The sequence below is a fragment of the Macrotis lagotis genome, chromosome X (genome assembly GCF_037893015.1).
Source record: "Macrotis lagotis isolate mMagLag1 chromosome X, bilby.v1.9.chrom.fasta, whole genome shotgun sequence".
NCBI lineage: Eukaryota > Metazoa > Chordata > Mammalia > Peramelemorphia > Peramelidae > Macrotis > Macrotis lagotis.
In genome coordinates, this window is record NC_133666.1 from 193941553 (window position 1) to 193957592 (window position 16040).

The 16040-nt window shown below is 34.9% G+C and overlaps 1 long non-coding RNA gene across 2 annotated transcripts in view; it reads left to right on the forward strand.

Moving 5' to 3' along the window:
• LOC141502521 (uncharacterized) overlaps nt 1-16040 on the forward strand; it is a 206013-nt gene that overhangs the window by 5047 nt on the left and 184926 nt on the right. For both annotated transcript variants that reach the window (XR_012472574.1, XR_012472573.1), the window contains exon 2: nt 817-873. This is a non-coding gene — a long non-coding RNA (uncharacterized LOC141502521). The remainder of the gene's footprint in view (nt 1-816; nt 874-16040) is intronic.

A 16040-nucleotide genomic window follows, 5' to 3' on the forward strand; every position in this document is an offset into this window, starting at 1 on the left:
TGAAGCTCACACCCGGAGCTGAGTGGATCAATGTCCAGCAGCACTCTGCCAAAGCCTCTGTGGTTTATCTTAGGTCTGTCCAGCTCTCACTCTGCCCCCACTGGCTCTCTGCTCTGTTCACCCACGATCCCAGGAGACAGACCTTTTAGTGGGTGTTCTCCTAGCTTCTCTTTCTGGCTTTTGTTAATAGGATTTCTGTTAAGAGGTTTCTTTCATATTATTTCTGAGGGGAAACCAGGACACCTTAGCTCAGTGCCTGTCTTCTCTCCACCATCTTGGCTGGTAGTCAGTATAATCCTTCTTTACCCAAACTTAATTTAAAAAAACAAATTAGTTAAAACTTATTATGTACTCACTTCAAACAAAACACCAATCCTAGGCATTACCTCTTTTTAGGGCTGCTATGATCAAATATGATTCCTTGAAAATCTTAAAAATATATAATGTGAGGGGCAGCTAGGTGGCACAGTGGATAAAGCACCAGCCCTAACCCCATTTGCCTTGCAAAAACCTAAATATATATATACATATATATATATATATATATATATATATATGTATGTATGTATGTATAGTGAACCATTAGTGTCATCTCATTTTTCCTTTTGTTTACATGCACAGTCATTTCATTCTAGAGAAGATTAAGAATGAAGCTATAAATAAAATTAATGAAGTGGAGTTGTTGCTTTCTGAACCATCCCAATTATAGCTACCTCCTTAGACATTTGTTCCCTTTTGATCGATTAGCAAGATTTGTGTAGATTTAAGTTGCTCCCTGGCATGAAAAATCCAGCTTTTTATTATTTCTCCCCATAGTGGCTGAATGAATGAAAATCTTGAAGCACCATGATCTGTAAAGAATCAGAATTGCTGGTGAGTTAAGAGACAACTGAGATGAAAGGTGAACATGAGTCACACAGATTTCCAATAATGATTGTCGTTCAATAAGTGGGTCAAAGGATATCACTGAGATTATGAATGATCAGAAAAAGAGGTGATTCATCACACAGTGAGGTTGAGGCTGTCCAAATACTCATGAAACAAAAAAAAGATCTAGAAGATTCTTAAACTTAGATTCATGGAGTCTAACAATTTGGATGGAGGAAAAAAATACATCTTTATTATAGCTAATATTTAGTTACCTTTGTAATCCTATTCTTTTTATCTTATGCCCTTAAGAATATTATTCTGAGAAAGAGTCCATAGGCTTTTACCAGAGTATTAGAGAAATCTATGGTTCAATAAAGGGTTCATGATGAAATATGTCATTTACTTCCTGATAGTGAGGTAATGGATACAGAAGGAAGATTGAGACTTTTTTGTTTTGGACATGGCCAGTATAGGAATTTGGTTTGCTTAGCTATACATGCTGGTAACAGGGATTTTGTTTTTTTCTTGCTTTCTTAATGAGAGAGGAGAAAGGGTAAAAGAATGCAGATGTGGAAATTAGAAAACAAAACAAAACCTTGAATTAGAAAAAGGACACTGACATGTTGAATAGGTTCTTTGTGGAGAATCTTTGGGAGAACATGGACAAGAGTAAACTAGAATGAGAAAGCATTATCTGCAAAATCTCCATTGATGGAGGGAATACTTACATCAATGAGGTCACAGAAGCATTCAAATGTATCATATATCTAGTTTGAAATTCTCTTTTTGCTGGCTTTAATTTTTCTAGTTTTCTCATTCAATACTTAAAAACATCCTATGTTTTCTTCTTTAATCCATTCATCTGACAGTTTCCATTGGTCTCTGAACAAATGAGGGGAAATAATAAAAATGTTTGGCTGTAATAGTATCTGAATTCTCTCACTATCTATTTTATCTTGGGTAAATCATTCAGTCCTTCTGACCCTGAAGTTATTTTTTATCAAATGGAGATAATAACAATTATACTATGACATAAAATTGTTTTGAAATAAATTATATAAAATGATTTGTTAAACTTTAAATAGCAGCTGCTGAGCTATTAGCAGCTATTCCGAGCACTGAATTTACAACTCTGCTACTTAATCTGTGTGACTTTAGGGATACAAGTTTCTTAGATGTAAAATAGTTGACTTCTAAGGTTACTTCTAGAATCCTGTCATATGAAAAGATAAATTTAAGCCATTATCATTTCTTGAACTGCTAAATGCAATCTTTTTTTTAGGTTTTTTTTTTTTTTTTTTTGGCAAGGCAAATGGGGTTAAGTGGCTTGCCCAAAGCCACACAGCTAGGTAATTATTAAATGTCTGAGATCAGATTTGAACCCAGGTACTCCTGACTCCAAGGCCAGTGCCTTATCCACTACGCCACCTAGCCTCCCCCGCATGCAATCTTTATGAATAATTACAACTTATCAATTCATGATTGACATCTGGTGGAGAAAATGGATACCTGCTTAATTTTCCCTTCAAAACCTGAGAGAGAAAATGGTGATTAGCATTTTTCAATACAGCTTTATATTTTTTCTCAAGAATATATTATTTCAAAAAGTGGGAATAAGTTGTATTCAAGTGATAGTAATGCCTTACTCAGGCCACATTTAGGATTTTATATTGAGTTCTAGATTTCATATTTCAGAAAAGGAAGCACATATTTATTATATACCTCATAAGTGTTAGGAGTTTTACAAATATCCCATTTAATCAGGACAACTCATAGAGGTAGGTGGCATAAGTATCAACTTCATTTTATAGCTGGTGAAACTGAGGCAGAGAGATTAATTTCCCTGCCCAGTCACAAAGTTAGCAATTATATGGAGCCAGATTTTTACTCAGGTCTTCCTGACTTTGGACTTCAGGCCTATTACTTTATTCACAGATACATCCAGCTTTTAGGAAGTATTGTGTCAGTAGAAAGACTTCTAGGATGATGAATGATAGCTAACATGATGATAGCTGATACATATAGAACTTTATGGTTCATAAAGTACTTTACATATAATATTTCATATATTACTATAAGTTTATGAGGTAGATCAAACAATTCATATTTGTCCCATTTTATAAATGAGAAAGCTGATGCTCAGAATGATTAAAGTGACTTCTCATGTTTACATAACTAGCAAGTATAAAAAACAGAATTTTAACTTGTCTGCTTCTGATTACAGATCTAGTTGTTTTATTTCCACCATAACACAATGAAAGGAAATAGAGATATTTAGCCTGAAGTGAAAGAGAAATTATGGCTGCCTTTAAATATTTGAAGAGCTTTGGTTGTTTCAGAGATCATTTCCTACTGGACAATTAAATTCCAGACTAAATCGTTTCAAAACTCCTGAACTTGAGGCTGCCACTGTTAGGAAGTGTACAAGTTTTTGTGTGGATAGTGAGAAGGACATTTTTAATGGACTATTACTGGAGAGAAATAATTTACCATATTGCTAAAGCAGGGTTCTATTTGCATCCCCACCTGATTGTAACCAAAGGCCCTTCTCCCTTTTATCCTTTTCATTCCTACTCCTTCACTTCCCTATCTTTTTTCCTCATGAATCTATTGTTTTTGGCATCATGCAACTGAGCTAATCTCATATCTTTAAATTTATTTCAATCTGTTATTAAATAAAATTTTAGTTATATTTTATGATCCTTCCAATACCTTATTGCATTTTAAGATTTGAACCTGAGAAGATAAACTTAATTTAGATTTATCTACAATATTTGGTATGAATGTTTTCTCTTTTGTAATGGTCTGAGAGACATTTTTAGAGTGGGGAAATTGTCTTTTAAAAGAAAGGGGAGCATGGGTGATGGGATGACTAGATGGGATGGCTTTGGTTCCAAGTGACAAATATTTAGCTTAATATATAAGGAAACCGTTTGGGGAGAGGGAATAAAAAGAAAGTTCCCACTGACCTTGTGGGATTAGAATGATACATTTGGAGTCACAATACCAAAAATCCAAAACAAAACCCAACCCCCCAAAACTCCAAACAAACCATTCCCTGGCTTCTAACTTAATTGGAAAAGTTAGATTACTAATTCAGCAAAGTAAATTGTCATTGCCTATTATGCAATTAGAGGTTGTTAAGGATGAGTTTTTTTTTAAGGTTTTTTTCAAGGAAATTGGGGTTAAGTGGTTTACCCAAAGGCCACACAGCTAGGTAATTATTAAGTGTCTGAGACCGGATTTGAACCCAGGTACTCCTGACTCTATGGCCGGTGCTTTATCCACTGCACCACCTAGCCTCCCCCAAAATGAGTTTTTAATCTTGAAAGATTAGAAACTGAAGGCAGAAAAAGACTATTGGATTTCTGTTCATATAAGTGAAAAGAGTATTGCTGCTGTAGATAGAAACCAATAGATTACAAACTGAAGATATACTCCCCAGATCCAGAAGTTTCTCTGTAGAAGATTTTAAATCTTTCAGAAGTTAAGGTTATAAAAGAGGAGAATAAAAATGGAAGAGAAGATAGAGGTGCATGGGAGGGAATCAGAGCAAGGTAGAATTCTATTACTGACTTTTCCTCCCATAAAATTATTTTCCTGGGGAGTGACTAACTCCACAGATAGGGCAGAAGTTGGGCAAGCTTTCATACTAAGGAACTTAAGATGTTGAAAGAAGATGTTAAAGAGCAAATCACTGAATTAATGAAACAATGGTTAATGAAGCTGAGATCTAATGGAGTCAAATCAGAATTCCACACAGGAAGAATTTGCAAATGATTGACTCTTACAAAATCAGCTGAATTAGCAGAATTACTAGATATTTATTGTACTTTGTCCCTCTTAACATTGATAAAATGGGGAATTATTCATATATGGTCCAATAAAGATGAATTCCTTCCATTGTCATTTCCTAATGGGGGATAACAGAGGATGAGGCTAACTTTGTTTAAAAGTATAGGTTAGGTTGATTGGATTTATACAACTCTTCCCCTCAAATAGTTACCTAGTGTAATTAGAACCTGTCTTTTGAGTGGAAGCCCATCTAGGCTGATATTAAGTTCTTTTTAAAATTTAATTTATTTACACATTACTAAAATATTCTTGTTGTAAGAGTAAACATAATACCCCCTCCCCCCCACAAAAATATAAAACCTCATGAGAATAAAGTGAAAGAAAGAGAAAAAAAATGTGTTTCAGTCTGTGTTCTGATACCATCAGCTCAGTCTCTGGTAGATCCCATTCTTTATCTTAAATCCATCATAGAAGTTACTTCCATATTTTTCCACATTTGCTGTTGCTGATTGTAATTCCCTCCATCCATTCCTCCCCACTTACCATCTAGTATATTTTCTCTCTCTCCTTTCACTCTTTCCTTCTTCAAAAATGTGCTGTGGGTCAGCAGAGTAGTGCAGCAGGCAGAGCACTAGCCCAGGGGCCAAGAGACCCCAAGCCTACATCACACCCCAGAGACCCAGCAACCACCTGGCCCTATGGTCCCAGACAGGCCACCCAATCCCACCACCTTGCAAAAAGTAAAAAAAGAAAATGTGTTATATCTGACTATCATTTCCTATGATCTACCCTCTCCTCTATCACCCACATCCCCTCTCCCCTCTCACTGTCCCCCTCCTCTCCTTTTTATTCTAGATGTCTATACCCTCTTGAGTGTGTATGCTGTTTCCCCCTCTGAGCCATTTCCAATGAGAATGAAGCCTCCTTCATTCCCTTCACCTTCCCCTCTTCCATGCCATTGCAAAAGTTATTTCTTGATTCTTTTATATGAAATATCTTAATCTCCTTTCTTTTTTTCAAGTACATTTCCTTTTGACTCCATTTTTACAATATATTATACCTTCAAATTCAACTCCCTCCTTTGCCTTGTCTTTATAATCTCCTAACTGCTCTATTAAATGAGAAGGTTCATATGAGTATTATAAATATCATCTTTCCATGCAAGAATACACTCAGTTCATCATCATTAAATCCCTCATTATTTACCCTTCTCACCACCCTCTCTATGTTTACCTGAGTCCTGTACTTGAAGATCAAATTTTCTGTTCAGCTCTGGTCATTTCAACAGGAACATTTGATCTTCCCCTGTTTCACTGAAAGTTCATCTTTTCCCCTGGAAGAGGATGTTCAGTTTTGCTGAATAGTTGATTCTTGGTTGCATTCTAAGCTCTTTTGCCTTCCGGAATATTATATTCCAAGCCCTATGAGCCCTTAATTTGGATACTGCTAAATCCTGTGTCATCCTGACTGTAGCTATGGTCCCTGCTTTTCCTCCTTTTTTTTTTTTTGTGATTAGACTCCATGAGAAGGCAATTAACATCTCCATTTCTTTCTTTCTGATTCTTTGTGGTCTGGAATCTGACGTTATCATTTAACTAATTGCATCTCTCTCCAAAGTTACAAAAGGGCCAAAACTAATGGCATTATCTCAATCTTTATTCTTATTATTTCTCTTTGAACCTAATGTATACCCACTTTTCTTTGATGTTTTCTCTAGGTTTTTATGACATTCCTCTATCTTGGTTCTCTACCTACTGATTTGATTAGCATTTCTTAGTCTCCTTTGCTAGATATTCATCCAGGTCAAACCCACTAACAGAAACTCTGTCCTGGGCCCTTTTCTTTTCTTCTTCTATACTATTTCACTTTTTTTTGTCATCAGCTTCCATGATTTCAATGATTATCTTTTGGGTGATGTTTCTCAGATCTAGCTATCTGGTTCTAACCTCTCTCCTGACCTTCTGTTTTATATCACTAAGTATTGATTGGGTAATTGAAATTGAATATCCCATAGACATATTAAACTCAACATATTTAAAACTGAACTCATCTTTTCTTCCTAAGCACTTTCTTCTTCCTAATTTCTTTATCTTTTATTTATTTTGAATTTTACAAATTTTCCCCTAATTTTGCTTTCCTCCCCCCATTCCCCACAGAAGGCAGTCTGATAGTCTTTACATTGTTTCCATGCTATACATTGATCTAAGTTGAATGTGTTGAAAGAGAAATCATATCCTTAAAGGAAAAAAAATATAAGAGATAGCAAAATTACATAATAAGTTAATTTTTTAAAAATTAAAGTTAATAGTCTTTGCTCTTTGTTCAAACTCCACAATTTTTTCTCTGGATACAGATGGTATTCTACTTCACAGATACCCCAAAATTGTCCTTGATTGTTGCCCTGATGGAATGAACAAGTTCATTAAGATTGATCATCAACTTCATGATGCTGTTCTGCTCATCTCGCTCAGCATCAGTTCATGCATATCCTTCCAAGCTTCTCTGGATTCCCATACCTCCTGGTTTCTTAATAGAACAATAGTGTTCCATAATATACATTATACCACAGTTTGTTCAGCCATTCCCCAATTAATGGACATTTACTCAATTTCCAATTCTTTGCCTGCTATGAATATTTTTGTACAGGTAATGTTTTTACCCTTTTTCATGATCTCTTCAGGGTATAGACCCAGTGGTGGTATGCCTAACTTTTTTTTTTAACTGTAGAAGGGTACCATCATTTTCACAGATACTGAGACTTGCTACCTAGAAGTTGTCCTTGACTCCTCAGTCTCTTTTGCCAAACCTCACGTTGAATTTGTTGCCAAGTCTTGCTGATTTTTTCTTTGTAACAACTCTATATGCTCCCCTTTCTCTGATATTGCCATCACTCTAGTGTAAGCTCTCATTACCTCACACATAGATTACTTTAGTTGGTCTTCCTGCCTCAATTGAGAATATTTGTAAAGGCTTAATATTAACAGTTCCTGACAGAGAGTAGATACTTAATACATGTTTATTCCTTTCCATCACCCCCTCCTCAATTCTCTGTACTCTCTAGCCCCTCCTGCCTTCAGCTATCAAATTGATCTTTATAAAGCATAGGTCTGACCATGTCACACCCCTCTTCCCTAAGTTGCTATATGAAGTCTTTTTCTCAGCAGGACTGGGTCCCAAATGTCTCTCCTCTTGCTCTTGGGGACATTGTTTTTGCACTGATTACAAAACTCAGCTTAACTTCCAAAGGTTAGCTCTCTTGACCTTTTAAAAAAACCACAAAGTTGAAATCTTTTGATGAATATCTCTTGTCTGAAAAAGAAAAGAACAAATCCCAAGGCAGGCAAAGAACCAATGCCCATTTTCAGAGGCCCGAGTTTTCTCTGCTTTCAGCTTCTCAACAGATACTTTCAGCAAAGAAAGCAAAGAGCCATCAAGATCAAGTACATGAACAGGATGAATGTCCAAAGTTTTGGTAGTTAATTCTTCTTTAAGCTACTCCCCGTTCTGGCAACCAATCAAAAAAGCTTCTTGTAACATTATGGTCAGCAAACTGCTACAAAATAAAGAATGTCTATAAGTAATCAGGTTTGACCAAAGAACTCCCTTACATGTTACAATTCTCCAGGAAGAGGCTTCTCAATCTCTCCATTTGGAGAGGCACTTTCCAAGGTGATCTGTACATGGACCAATATCTGTTAATTATATATTTGGAAAAAACCTACGATTTCATTGATCTATGGAAATACTTATATGGAAACTCCTCTTAGCATCTTTAGAGATTAGGCACCAAGAGGTGAGTGACTTACCCAAGGTTGTAGAACTGTCATATATTATAAACAGAACTTGAGCTCCAGTCTTCCTGATAACAAGACTTTATCCATTCTGTCATAGTGTTTAACTTCTAGTTTGAAAAAAGTTGTTTTTTTAAACAAGGCAATGGGATTAAGTGACTTATCCAAGCTCACATAGCTAAGTAATTATTAAGTTTGTAAGGACAGATTTGAACTCATGTCCTCCTGATTCCAGAGCTGGTGTTCTATCCACTGCACCACCTAGCTGCTCCCAGTTAAAAAAAGTTATGAACACATTCTTAATCAGGAAGAAGTGAATCAATTAGACTGGATGATTATTTTTAAATGAAGAACTTCAGACTAGAAGCTCCTATCATATTTTCACCAACTTCTTTCATAAAAATAACAGTCAAAATGAAAAGGTTCTACTGAATATTGAAATATAGTATTCAGTATATATATATATACATATATGTATATATATAATATATATATATATATATATATATATATATATATATATATATACTATTCAGAATCAAAAACTTTTAACTCCTTAGGTAAGAATCCTTTTGATATAAATGACTGTAAATGTAATATGACTGTTTTTCATGAATAGTTTTCCCTGATAAGGATGAATCATCTCTCTTAGGTGTTCTCACTTTATAGAATCTTTTAATCTAACCCATTTGAACTGCTTACTCAAGAAGTTAGTGTTAATCAAGCAAAAGTAATCACTCATTGATGTCATTCAAATATCTGCTTCTTATGCCTCACTAAACAGTAATTGAAATGAGAAGCAAAGCAGAAACTAATTCACCAGCACTGTCAGAAACTCTTGCTTTTGAGATTTCTTTTTTTTTTTTTAATTTTTTTTTGCTTTTGAGATCTCAAGACAACTGCTTAGTGGTATTTTTTGAAAGGAAGAAACTATGCTCATGTTATTTCCAGTTTGATTCTAATATTTAAAGGAAATGTTGCCTTTTTGCTTCGAATTAATACGTCATCAGGAAGCAGTATGGTAAAGTGGAAAGATATTGCTTTTGGAGTCAGTTTTAGCACTTAAAAGCCATGTAACCTTGGGAAAGTAACTTAACCTCTTTGGCTCTCAGTTGTCTCATCTGTAAAATGAGAAGGGTTAAAGTAAATAATTTCTAATGTTGATAGCAACTTTAAATCTATGATCCTAGTATAGCAGTGGCTGGATCTTTGTGGGGGTTGGCTTAACAGAAAAACTGTAGTTCTTAAATGGCCCTCACCTTTGTGTGGCTGGAGTCATTCTGTTCCCTGCATTTTCCTTCAGTTTTGACTTTCCCTCTATATATCTCACCCAGCTTAGGAGGCATATTTCTTTTAACATGTACCAGAATAGCATAGAGATTTCTGAGACACACACAAGGGGACTGTCTCTGCAGGGAAGTCATTCCTGCTCCAAGCTCCTCCTGCTTGTTCTGCCCTCCTTCTACTACACCAGATCTGATCCCTTAACTAAGTATCCATACCACCGAAGAAATTATGAATTGGTGTTTTGTCTCTAACATTTATAAACAACGATAGATAAATATAAGGATACAATCTCTTTTCATTGTAATAACATTTCCATGACACTCCCCCATTCAGATGAGTAAAAATGATATGGGGATGTGGGAAAAAAGGAAAGTGTCTTCCAAGCACCCCTTGAAATTTTATCTTGGTAGTCATTTATTATTCCATCTTTAGAGAAAATAAGACTGTGACCATATGAAATTATCTTAAAGTCATTTCAGATATGTATTATAATATTCATATATAAATGACTTTTATAGACAGCTTTAATGGTTTTCCCCCTTAAGTACCTTTGTTATCTTATTTGATTTTCACAAAAACCCTTTGAGGTAGGTTCTACAGGTGTTAATGTTTTATTTGCTCTTTTTTGTTAAATTTGAGGGGGAAATAGGTTTAGAAGGATTATCTTATTTGCCAACAGCCTACAAGCTAACATTTATAGAATTTAGTTCTGGCCTTTCCTGGTGAGTACATAAAAGTTCCCCTCTCACTAATTTCCTCCTCTCCTTTCTCTTTTGTTCCTCTTTACTCACTTTACTCGATTCCTCTTATCTTCTTTCAGTCTACTGAAAAATTCTTGGGATGGTTCGAAATCACTAATCAAATTTCTTGAGGTCATAGTACGGTTGTTTTTCTGAGTTAAAAGGAAGCTCAGAGATCCTGTAAGACTACTTCATTATTTTCAAGTGAGAAGAACAGGCCTAAAGCTATGAGATGACTTGTACTAGATTACACACTTAGGGGTAGAATTAATGGTATGATCCAGAGGCCTTCAGATTGTGGTTGTTTTTGTTTTTATAATTTTTTAAAATGTTTACTATGCCAGGTCATTGCTATTGGCTGCAAATTGTTTCTGTCTATCTGGGTCAAGTGTGAGAGGGACAGCTACACTGCATGCTTTTCCTTTTGACAGAACTTCTATACACAAAAGGAGATATTCACTCTCTCCAACTTACTCTCTTCTTTGGCATTTGTATAAAATTTCTTATTTTCTCCTTAATTTCCCCTAGCCTACCAACACAATTGCCCCTATGTTACAGTTACACAGATTATATAATAAAATAAATAGTTTTATGTATAGTCATATATTTTATAGTATGAGTATATTGTATTTTCTGCTACAATAACAAATATTTTATAATTTATTCATGTTTTTTATGTTTTTATATTAATTTTAAATTTATTACCATCTTGCAGTTGATGTTGCTTTTATTTCTAAATGTAGTTCTCTTCAACCTTCCCTAGCCACTGAGCCAGTCATTTAACAGAATTAAAAAGAAAATGAAGAGGAAAATCATTCCAATAAAACTTGCCACCACACCCAGATGAATTTGCCAGTATATGAAATGTTCCTTTTATAGCATTTCACCTTTGCCAAGCATGGAAGAAGATAACATTTTCTAATTTTTTTGAATTTTATTTTCTTCTTTTTTGAGAGGAATCATGATAATTTGGGAGGAATATCAACTCTAGAATCAGAAGATGAAGGTTCAAATCCAGCCTTGAATGTCTACATATGTGGCTTTAGACAGTCACTTAACTCCCTTGTACTTATTTCTTCATTTGTTATATGATCTTTGATATCCAGTAATAAATCTATAATACAATGGAGTCACAATAATTTGTCACAACAATAATTTATGCTTACAATTCTTGATTCTAGTTTAATCTCCCAGACACGCCTCTACTAAATTTTCTTCCACTTAAATTTTAATTTTTGAGTTCCAAACTGTTACTCTCTTTTTTCAGGGATATGTCTTTCTTTCTAGAGGTTTCCATCCTATGGTGTAAGTTTTCTGTCCTATTATTTGTTTTCATCAATTGTGCTTTGAAAATTATGGTTTCTGAAATAATTTCTATCCTAAGCATATTTTTTAAAAAGTTGATATTCTTTGAACAATTTTGAATTTTTTTTTGCTGAGATCCATGATTTCTGAAGAGTCTACTCTTATTTTTCATTTTATAGTTTTTATTTATTTTCTTTCACAGTAAAATAATTGTTCATTGTATTTAAAAACAATTTTTAGTCATTTATCTTTCTATTTTTTAATGAAACTCTATGTTGGTTCCTATTTTGGAAGCTAAGCTTGTGCCTAGTCTTTCTCTCTCTCTCCCTCTCTCGTTTTGGCTTACAGCCTTTCTTTTATATTCCTAATATTTTTACTCTCTGTCTGCTCTTCCGACTCTATGCTCCTCTCACTTTCCAATGCTATGCAGAACCCCCCCCGCCCCATGCCAAGGGTGAAGTTTTTGGCCTCTCTGGATTGGTGACTCTAGATCCCTGGCCCCAGATCTCTGTTTCTGTGCTAAGTGACTTAGCTTTGTTTCTTAGTCTTCTTTTCCTTGAACACAGTTATCCCTTCTTCCTTGCTAACATGCTCTGCACTGATTTATGTAACAGCCTCTTCTCTCTCTTTCCTGACATTTGCATTCCCTGAATCAATTTTTTCATGTTTTTTTGGATGGGGTTAAGGGAAGTATAGTAGACTGAATTATTGTTGAGGATTGGAACAGGAACCTCCATAGCATTAAACACAAGCTTATGAGTTTTGTCAGTCAGGATGACTGACTTGAGAAATGAATAGGAATTTCAAGTTTTTAAAATGTCTGATGCTATTTCATAAGACTTTTATCCTTAGCAGTGTTTCTAACTTCTTGTGAATTTAGCTTAATTCTGATAGTTCTGGCATATTTTTTTTTCTGGTGGGTTTTAGAAAGGAGAAGTTTAGGGGTGGCTAGGTGGTGTAGTGGATAAAGCACTGGCCTTGGAGTCAGGAGTACCTGGGTTCAAATCTCGTCCCAGACACTTAATAATTACCTAGCTGTGTGGCCTTGGGCAAGCCACTTAACCCCATTTGCCTTGCAAAAACCTAAAAAAAAAAAGAAAGGAGAAGTTTGTAGGAAAAATTCCACAATATTATCAATCACTTGGCCTCCATTGTCCTTGAAGGAGATTTGGATATGTATGTAAGTGCTATTTATTGGATCTCTAGTTATCAAAAAAGTACTCTGCTGCCAATTTCTTAAGATTTAAGGTTTTACAGGACTGACTTTTTTTGAGGACATAAAGAGAACATTGGCTACACAGATTTATTTAAGACTACAGAATTTCTGCTTTGAGAAATCCTAGTTATAATAGTTGTGCACTGTGGCAAGAGTACACTTATTCACTATTAAGATGGCCCCTGGAGTGTTCATAAGAATTCTGTGAAATCACTTGTGTCATATAGAATTAGAATCTTGTTGTTTTTGTAGGAACTTTGGAGCTCTTTATACAAATTAAACAAAGAACTCTGTTTAAAAGACTCACTATAATGATTTTTTCAATTGTGATATGAAATCATAAATGGTAGAATGAAGAGCAGATCTAGAGCATTGATTCATAAAAGATAACTATATTTGAAGCCAGAAGATGCAGGTTTGGTTTTTGAATATGCTCATTACTATCTATATAACTTTGAATAAGTTACTTAAGTTTTTGAGGCCTCATTTTTCTTATCTGTCAATAACCAAATAAGGGTATTAAATGATCCATAAGGGTTTAAAATCTTATGATTGTCGGATCTGCTTGCTTGAAAGAGGGGGTTACTGAGATCTATAGGTTTTGGTAAAGAAAAGACTAGAACCTAGGTCTCTTGATTCAATCCAGTGTTCTGTGAATAACTCATACAATTATTTTAAATGCTGGCATAAAACAGCATATGTTTGAATTTCAGATGTAAGACTACTCTGAAATTTTTAATCAAAGATTACTTTGTATACTTATATTTAGTGAGTCAGAGGGAACAATGAACATTTAAAAGTAATCTAAAAGTTAAAACAAAATGAAAAAATATACCTCATATTACTTAGGAGTTATTCCTCTCCATCAAATATTACTTTAGAAATGTTGTATCTTCTCTTGAACTGAGAAGATGGGAGGCAACCATGATGGGACTAGTCTGCATATTGACTAAAGGGAAGAAGCAGTGGAAGCAATGGCAGGGATACAGAATTTATGAGAGAACAATGGGGAATAAGGATGTATTTGGGGAGAGTGGTGAACACCCACCAGATCTGGTTGTTGACTCTTCAGAGATCAAGAAAGATAATAGAGAAACAGAAGCCATGAAAGAACTAATTGGATCAAAATAATAACCAATCTAATGGCCTTTTCTCAATCCTCATCCTTCTTGACTGCTGTTTTGACACTGCCAGTCACCCTCTTCTTGAGACTTTCCTCTCTCTAGATTTTCATGATACTGCTTACTCCTAGTCTCCCCCCACCTACCTAATGTGTTCAGTGTCCTTTGCTAGATCTTTGAACAGATCATATCCACTCATAGTTGTTATCCACTAAGACTCAACTACCTATGATGTTCCTTCCAATATCTTTCACACAGTTAATATATTCCCAATAGTCACTAATTACATACCATCAATTAACATTTTCAAAGGAATATTTACTAAAAAGATATCACAAGAATATAAGTATAACAATCTCTCAAACAGGGGACACACTCTCCTCTTCACATATTAATTCATGGGGAGAATGAACTCAAAATTAAAGTGGTTGCTATAAAACATTTACCAAGTTCAAGTTCTGAGTCTGACTTAGTACAAGATTAACTACTCCACCCCTTCCCACCACCACCACCTTTTTATTTTTCAGGACACAGTGTCTAGACTGTCAGGTTGACATGCTTCTGGATGAAGTTAAGTAATCATTCCTTAGGGGTTGTTCTTCATCAGACTTGGCTATTGCTGCTATCAACTTCAGTTGTTTTTTTTCAAACTTTAGAAACCTACAAATTTTTAACTTGGTCTATTTTATTTGGTATTCATTGGCTGAAGAATAAACATAATAAGGACTGAAGAAACAGAGGCACCAGGCATTGATGGCCACCTGATAGCTGAGTGGAAAGATAAGTTGACCTGCAGCAGATAACTAGCCTTCCTCTGCTAGCTCCTACACTCCAGAGGCTTAAGTAGTTCTGGCCTTGTCTGTCACCTACCACCAGAGAAGCGAATATTTGCACATTTAAGAATTATTTTATGCACACTCAGGTTTGGCTTGTCAACCAATTAAAAGGTCACCATAAAGCCACCATAAAATAAGCCAACACTAATCTGATACAAGCTCCAAAGTGAGAAGAATCCCCATCATGAATTTCAAGATGTAGGCTCTGTGGGGGAAAAAATAGAGAAATAAGTTTCTCTTATAATGACCTTGTTTCTCAAACATAAAGAACAGGGCTAAATTTATACAAAAAAGAATGAGTCATTCCCTATTTGATATATTATCAAAAGAAAAGAACAGTTTTCAGATAAGGTTCTTAATACTATCTATTTAAATCATTTTTTAAAGGTCTTGACTTGTTATTGATAGAAGAAATACAGGTAGGAACAATTCTAAGGTACTACCTTAGGCCTATTGGATTGGCTAATAGGACAGGAGAAAATCACAAATATTGGAAGGGATGTAGGGAAATTCAGACAATGATGCACTATTGGAGAAGTTGTAAAATAATTCAACAATTCTGTAATTTGGAATTCCCAAAGGGCTATAAAACCAAGCCTACCCTTTGTCCAAGCAATGCCACTGCTAGGTCTATATTCCAGAAGAGATGAAATTTGGAGAAAAGAATTGTCAACCAATTAAAAAGTCACCATAAAGCTCTTTTCCAGTGGTAGAGAGCTGAAGATTGATGGAATGTCTATCAGTTGGAGAATGGTTGAACAAATTGTGGTATATAATTATGATGGAATACTAGTCTGCATAAGAAGTGATGAGCAGGACACTCTCAGTAAAACCTGAAAAGAAAAGACATGAACATGTAACGTGAAATGTACTGTATACAAATTAACAACATAGCTTTTTTCAGTAGTGTTGAGACAACTCTGAAATACTTATGATGAAGAATGCTATCTAGCCCCAGAGAATGAACTGATGTCTGAATACAGATTGAAGCATATTTTTTAACTTTATTTTTCTTGAGGTTTCTTTTTTTTTTTTGGAGGGGGGCATCTATGTTTTCTTTTACAACATGACTATTATGG